Consider the following 7,718-nt stretch of genomic DNA (forward strand, 5'->3'; position numbering starts at 1 on the left):
ATCTGATAATGTATAATATTAGATTATGGCTTTCAACACTGTATATCCTTGTTTCCTTGTAATGGTTGCACATCATAAATGCTTATTGCATAGGGATATTTGATTTACTTGGTGCTTTCTTTGACCTTTAGAGGTTTTACTGATTTTGAAGTGCTGAGATTCGAGTTGTCTTCTTGTTGTTGCTGTTCAAATTTAGTTATTGCAATTATTGCAATTATTTGGTTCATTTTTGGTGCAGAAAGCTACACGCTCCATTTCTCTTCTTACTGTTTGTTAACTCTTTTTATATGCTTGCACATGGTAATATAGGCATCCTTGTGTGAGCTTCACCCATCTTCATGCATGTAGGATTATGATTATTTTTCTTTTTAGTCTTGCCAATTTCCAGCCAATTTAGTGGTTGTCATGCTATAGCTTAAGGTTGATCTATAAGTGTTCTTACAGCTGTTAGAACTGCTTGTTAATGGTGAAGTCTTTTTTTTTACAAAATGCTTGCTTATGGGCATGATTTTAGATATTGGTGTTTATTTCTTGTAGATCTTCAGGAGACAGCCTTGTGAGCCCATTCCCAAGTTTTTTCTTGTCTTCAGTTGACATCTTTCTGCATTTTTGAAGCACCATTTCCCTGAGTTCTTCTAGTTGCATGTCCACCTCATCAAGCTCAATACTCAAATCTTTAGCTATTTTGGCATGAGCAGCCTCCTGAGCGAGCTGCATATCCTGCTGGAATTCTGCTTCCTCTTCCTTTCGCCGTTTTTCCTCTTTATCCTTTTGGCAAATGCTGCAACCACTTCTCCTCAAATTTGCCCAATAAGGTTTTGGCCATTACATGAACGTCATGCCTTTCCTCATTGTATTTCATTGCATTCTTAAATATAAGCCTAACGTCTGCACATATCTCCTGGACATGCTTATAGTCAAAACCATCCTTTGCTTCCATTTTTCTTTTGATAGTATTGAAGTCCATGGGCTTCTCAATAACCTCAAAGTAATCATGCAATCCAAGACCCTTAACATCTACAGGTTCCACAAAAGGTTCTGCCCACTTGTGTGTAACGACCTGACCGGTCGTCTTTAGAATTCATGCCCCGATCCCCTATTAACTGCTTCCTCCAAGTTCATTTCTGCTATTTTGGTTTTCTGGGACGTTCGGTGTTGAGTTTCGGAGAGTTTTGGGGCACTTAGTCCCTAAATGAGAGCTTAAGTGTTGAAAAGTGGTCCGTAGTCAGAACTGTGTGAAGACGGCCTCGGAATGGAAATCCGACGGTTCCGTTAGCTCTGTTAGGTAATTTCGGGGATGGGTGCGTGTTCATAATGTATTTTGGAGGTTCCTAGCTAATTTAGGCTTGAAATGCCGAAGTTTGAATTTTTGAAGTATCCGGTCCGATAGTGAGTTTTTGATCCGAGTGCCGGAATAGAATTTCGGAAGTTGCAGTAGCTCCGTCATTCCATTTGGGACGTGTGTGCAAAATTTTAGGTCATTCGGACGTGTTTTGGTTAGGTTTTTGATCGAAAGCGTGTTTTGATGAAATTTGAAGTTCTTAGGCTCAAATCCTTGTTGAATTCGAGTTTCCGGCGTCGTTTTAGGTGGTTTAAGGATTGGTAAAAGTTTCAATGGTGTTATAGGATATGTCCGTAGGTTTGATTGAGGTCCCGGGGGCCTCGGGTGTGTTTCGGATAGGCTACGGGTCATTTCCCCTTGCTTTTGAACTGCTGTTGCTGCTTCTGGTACTCCTTCTTCGCGTTCGTGATATGGCCTTCGTGTTCGCGAAGGCTTATCTTGGCCACCTGGAAAATCCTTCTTCGCGTTCGCGTTTAGAGCCTCGCGTTCGCAAAGCTCTGCCTCTCCCTTCACCGCGTTCGCATCTACCATCACGCGTTCGCGTAGTTATGCTGTCTCACCCTTCGCGTTCGCGTACAGATTCACGCGTTCGCGAAGGGCAGTCCTTGGGCCTTCAAATTCTTCTTCTTCGCGTTCGCGGACGCGTTGTCGCGTTCGCGATGAGTAACTGAACGCCTTCACTTTTCCTTCTTCACGAACGCGATTCTTCTTCCGCGTTCGCGATGACCAATTTTCTGGGCAGACAGATTAAATTCCAATTTCGAGGGTTTCACCATTGTTATCACATTTTTGACTTCTAGAGCTCGGTTCTTGGCGATTTTTGAAGGGATTTTCACCTGGGCGACTTGGGTAAGTGCTTCTCACTCGATTTAGACCAATTTCCATGGATCTCCTCTTAATTTCCTCCTTTAATTTCAGATTTTTAATGAAAAATGGGTAGAACTTCATAGATCGAATTATTGAGTTTTGAGAGGGTGTTTGACCTCCAATTTGGGAGACTTTTATATGGTTAGACTCGTGAGAGGACGAGGGTTCTGAAAATGTAAAAAATTATCCGATTCCGAGACGTTGGCCTGAGGGGCGTTTTGGTCATTTTGCCTAATTTCACGCTTTAGCTTTGAATTAAATAGTATAATCAGTTGCTTGAGATGTTATTTACAATGTGTGATTTAATTGAATAGATTTGGGCCATTTGGAGTCGAGTACTCGTGGCAAGAACGTGGTTGCTAGTTGATTTTAGCCGGTTCGAGGTAAGTATCTTGTCTAACCTTGTGTGGGGGACTTCCCCTTAGGATTTGAGTCTTCCTTGTTGATTGTATTCCTTGTACGCGAGGTGATGAGTGCGTGCTCGGATTTATTTGTGGAAAATTGCCCCTTTTAGGCTCTTAGATCCTTGTAATCTCCTACTATGAAGTTGTTCTTGATATGATTGAGTTTCCTGTTATTAGTTTCACCTCTACATGACTTACTTGGAATTTATCTGCCCTTTTTGGTTATTCTTGTTGCCTAATTGACTTTTACTTGTTTAACTGTAGACAATTACCCTTCTGTAGTCACATTAGCATTCCTAACTGCTTGTCTTTATCTGGAAAGCATTATTCTACCTCTCGCGTGATTAATTGGTCTTAATTGGAAAGAAGTTAGATATCCCATGTTTAGTTGAAATTTCCTTAATTGTAATTATTTGATTCATGTTAACTTCCTTGTTGTTTAACTTAGTGTTATGGAATCGTTGTTTCATATTATTTCTCCCTTGTTGAGTTGTTCTTATTGCGCGTAGTATTTCTCTGTCACGGTTATTCCTTGCGAGTTAGTTGTACCGTCTTTTGGTGAACGGAATTTCTTGAGTTGATCCTCTTGCTTTGTTCCTGCATATATTGTCATTTGGTGTGTTGCATTGATATCGTGATGCACGAGGTTTCTGCCGTGCGATTGTTGATATTGTGATGCACGAGGTTTCTGTCGTGCGGTTGTTGATATTGTGATGCACGAGGTTTCTGCCGTGCGATTGTTGATACTGTGATGCACGAGGTTTCTGCCGTGCGACTTGTTGTTGAAGGGTTGCACGAGGTCTTTGCCGTGCTATTGTTGCTATTGATGTGTTGCACAAGCGGCGTAATAAGGCGGGATATGTTATATGCTTATGTAGTCGGGTTTGACGCGTGTACGGAGAAATAAGGTGGGAACATTGTGATGCACGTGTGGCGAAATAAGGCGGTGCTTATTATGTTATTAATTGCACACGTGGCGTAATAAGGTGGGCTATGTCAGGGGTTGATTGTAAAGAATTGTGACGGCCTGTGGATGCATTCCTATTTGTTTTAGTAATTGTGATTCTGGGTTGCTTACCTGTATGAGCGTTACCACTTGGAAGTTGTGAGGAAACATTCGTACGTGCGGTCCGTTCCCCTTTTTATGTTTTCTAATTGGTAAAATTCTTGTTAAAAACACTTGCACAAGCATACACGTAGCCGAACACTCCTAATAGAGATGAATTCCTCCTGATTTTGCTAAGGGTGGAGGTACGCCCTCGTTATCCACTATATTTGGGAGAGTGGCCCTAGTTAGCCAGTTAGTTGTCAGCATGACCATGAGATTGATGGGGCACAGGATGCCAATTGTTAGATTTCAGATAACGGGTCTTCGCGAGTTGTGGTTTGTCCAAGACTTGGTGAAATTGTGGAAAGAGTTGAGTAAGACCTTTGTGAACATCATTGTAGGATATGAGTTATTGACTTGTTTTCCCCCTTGCTGTGTTGTGACCTTAGGATTTGGATTTGTGATTCTGCCGTCATTTCGTATCATCATTTATTATATTCTCGTTGTTACTTGTTGTATTTTTCCTTATTGTGAATTGTAGCATTTTTGGTCATTCATGCAGTCTTTACATAATTATATGTCGTTTCCATTATTCCTATGATTATACTGTTTATTGACCGGTAGGTGCCTCGACTGTTCCTCGTCACTACTCCACCGAGGTTAGTCTTGATACTTACTGGGCACCGCCGTGGTGTGCTCATGCTACTCTTCTGCACATTTTTGTTGTGCAGATACAGGTACTTCCGCTTAGTTCTATCAGCCTTGGAAGGAGGCGTACCGGTAGAGACTTCAAGGTATATCTGCTACGTCCGCAGACCGAGGAGTCCGTTTCCAGCTTTATGTAATAAGTATAGCTTTTCCAGTATTTCTCATTTGTATAGATATTCTTGAGTCAGAGCCTCTTATGTATCCTCTTAGCTTGTGATTTGTGAGTTTCCGGGTTTTGGGAATGTTGTTAGCTTCGAGAATTGTTGTGGTATGTGCCGAGCGGCACCTTAAACACCGTTTTATTTTTCTAGTTCAGTTTTATTCACTTTCTTCCGCAATTATGGTTTATTTTCCACATTGTTAGGCTTACCTAGTCGTAGGGACTAGGTGCCGTCACGTCATGTTCACGGAGGGAGAACTGGGGTCGTGACATTGTGCTGAGTGATCTGACGTAATATAGTGCCGAATTGGCGCACAAGTTCTTGCATTCTCCTGGCACCAGCTGCTTCTCTACGTGATGCATCCTGCTGCCGCCTTTTAAACCTAGAAATCTGCTTCTCTTTGTCTTTCAGAATAGAGCTACCTCTTGGCATGTTTGATTGCTTTTTACTAGTATTGGAATAGAAATGGTCAACATCATTCAGTCTCTGCTCAAGCTGATCAACCTTCCCAACCATTTCATCAACACATTGGCTGAAATTTTCAACAGAATCAGTATTTTTTTTCTCTTTAAGCTCCTGTAACATGAGTGTGTGTCAGATTAATTAACTTCTTCATGAATGTTTATGTAGCATCTTGAGTTCGAGGTTGCAAATTCAAAGTCTGCTGCTGCCTACAAAACTGCATAACAGCAGCTTTATTCCCCACTCGATCAGTGATAGCCTTAGGGACAACTTTAATATTTTGACCAGCTCCTTTACCATCTACAGCAGCTTCACTATGTATTGCATCAGTTGGAGATATGCTATTCAGAACTCACTAAATAGCTATTGTACTACCTAACGTTCTGTTCTCTTTTTCTAGGTAATTCAGAAGCAAAAAAGGTTCGTGGGCCTACTTTACTAAAAGAGATTTGGAAACTTCCGCCGGGGAAGACAATTGATGTGTCCTTTAATAATCGTAACCAAGCTATTGGGAAAGAGGGTCGAAAGCTTGGTAGATTTCTAGGAATTATTGCCAGAACTCCAGAACTAACACCTCTACATGTAGATGATTGGAGAAATTTTGACAACGAAGAAAAGAAGAAATTGGTGGATTTTGCGAGGGTATGGAATAGTTGTTGTTGTTATTATTATTATTTATTTTTATTTTTTTGTGAACATGCTCTATCTTTTATACATGATGTTATCTTATAAATATTGGCTTTTATTTTTTCAGAAGAAGTTCTCTATCCCAAAACGTGGAGAGGCGTGGGTCTTAAAGTCACTAGGGAAAAAATGAAAAGATTACAAGTGCAGTTTGAAGGGTGAGTATGCGCAAAAATATAAGACTAAAGACGCTTTACTAAAAAATAGACCAAGTCGTATACCGAGGGATCAATGGAGTGGTGTTATCTTGTATTGGCTTTCCGATAAAGCTAAGGTATCGACCTTGAAAATTCTCCTAGTCTGCTCATTTTCATAGCATTTTGATTTTAGGTATGCTCAATTTTTGTTTAAAGTTTATAAGATATCATTTTAATATTTCAATGACAGAGACGTACCCTAGCAAATAGAAACAATAGGGCCAAGCAAACGATGCCTTACACAGGAGGATAAAAAAATATTGCCACCTTGATGAATGAGCAGGTAAACCTGTGAATACTACAAACTATAATATTTTAACCTTTTTTTTGTCATGCAAACATATATGATATCATTTTTATTGTATAGGCTGTAAACGGGATAGAGCCTACACGAGCAGAAATTTTTCTATTAACTCATAAAAAACGTAAGGATGGTAGGCCACTGGATGATGATTCTGTCAAGACAATCGTAAGATTTATTCTTTCATTATTTTTTTGGTTTCATGACTCTGTCAAACAATGTGCATTTTTTCCTATTTATGAATTCCAAAGTGGATTTATTGTGTGTTCTATGGTCAGGAAATGATAAATGAAAAGATGAGCAATAGTGAGAGATCTACTGAGCAACCTCCTCGTAGTGTTGCTTGGGAAGGGGATGTGTATTCCCAGGTGTTGGGAAATGAAAAAAGTGGGTATGTTCGTGGTTTAGGGCTTGGTCCAACTCCTTTTTTTATATGGGGTAGTAGGTCTTCCTTAGGAAATATTGCTGCAGATGATTCTTCTAATGAGGTTATACAAAGGTTAGAACAACAGATAATCAAGTTAAAGGAGAAAAAAAATGATGAAATGAATATTATGAAACAAAATCAGGGTAAAGCTCTCCCTTCTCTCTTCTTTCTCTCTCTAGACTTTGGCGTCTTTCTTGTGAGCTTGGCAGCCATGGCTGCTGTGAGCTCTCCCCAGCCTTTGGTTGTGGGAGAGGCAACTCAACACTCAAGAAATAGCTCCTAACATGAAGCCAAAGCAATCTTACGCTGCCCCGATCAATTCAAATAAATCTGCCGCAGTTTCATCAAAAATTGAATTGCGTCCAGTTCACATGGTTCATGGAGAACCAACTGTGGAATTCACCGTTGAAGAGGTGAATGCATTCACCATTGAAGAAGGATTGCACCAAGCTGTAATTCTTAAATTTTCATATGGAAAACCAGATATCCAAGAGTTACGACAGATCATACCAAAACAATTCGACGTCAAAGGTTATTGCAACGTTGGACAGCTTGAGTATCGACACATCTTGGTAAGATTTTATTTGTTTGATGACTTTGTTCAATTTTTGTCAAGGACTACTGGTTATGTTAAGGCAAAGGGTGAAGAATTTTTCTTTAGATCATTCCCATGGACGTTAGGATTTAATCCGCGTGAAGAAACATCGAGAGCAGTTGTTTGGATTTCTATGCCTGATCTGCCTGCAAATGTTTTTGCAAAAAGGTCGCTAATGTCAATAGCTTCAGCAGTGGGAGAGCCTTTAGAAATAGACAAAGCAACTCAGGACAGAACGCGACCGAGTACGGCTAGGGTGAAGGTACTGCTCGATTTATTGGCCAACCATCCTAAGAGAGTTAGGATTAATATTGTTGATCAAAGTTCTGGGAAAATAGTCGAGCATTATCAGGAGATAATATATGATAATCTTCCTAAATATTGTACATATTGTAAGCATCAAGGGCATGATGAAAGAGCATGCCGATGGAGAATCGAGAAAAATAAGGAAGATGAAGTTATCGTGGATGAAAGTGCAGGCCTGGGCAGTCTGGACAAGTTATAAGGTGATGCTAGGGAATA

General features: G+C 40.3%; 1 pseudogene; it reads right to left on the reverse strand.

The window, feature by feature from the left end:
* Window positions 511-5,115, reverse strand: LOC109221173 (annotated as a pseudogene).

Source organism: Nicotiana attenuata, chromosome 2 (genome assembly GCF_001879085.1).
Source record: "Nicotiana attenuata strain UT chromosome 2, NIATTr2, whole genome shotgun sequence".
NCBI classification, from domain to species: domain Eukaryota; kingdom Viridiplantae; phylum Streptophyta; class Magnoliopsida; order Solanales; family Solanaceae; genus Nicotiana; species Nicotiana attenuata.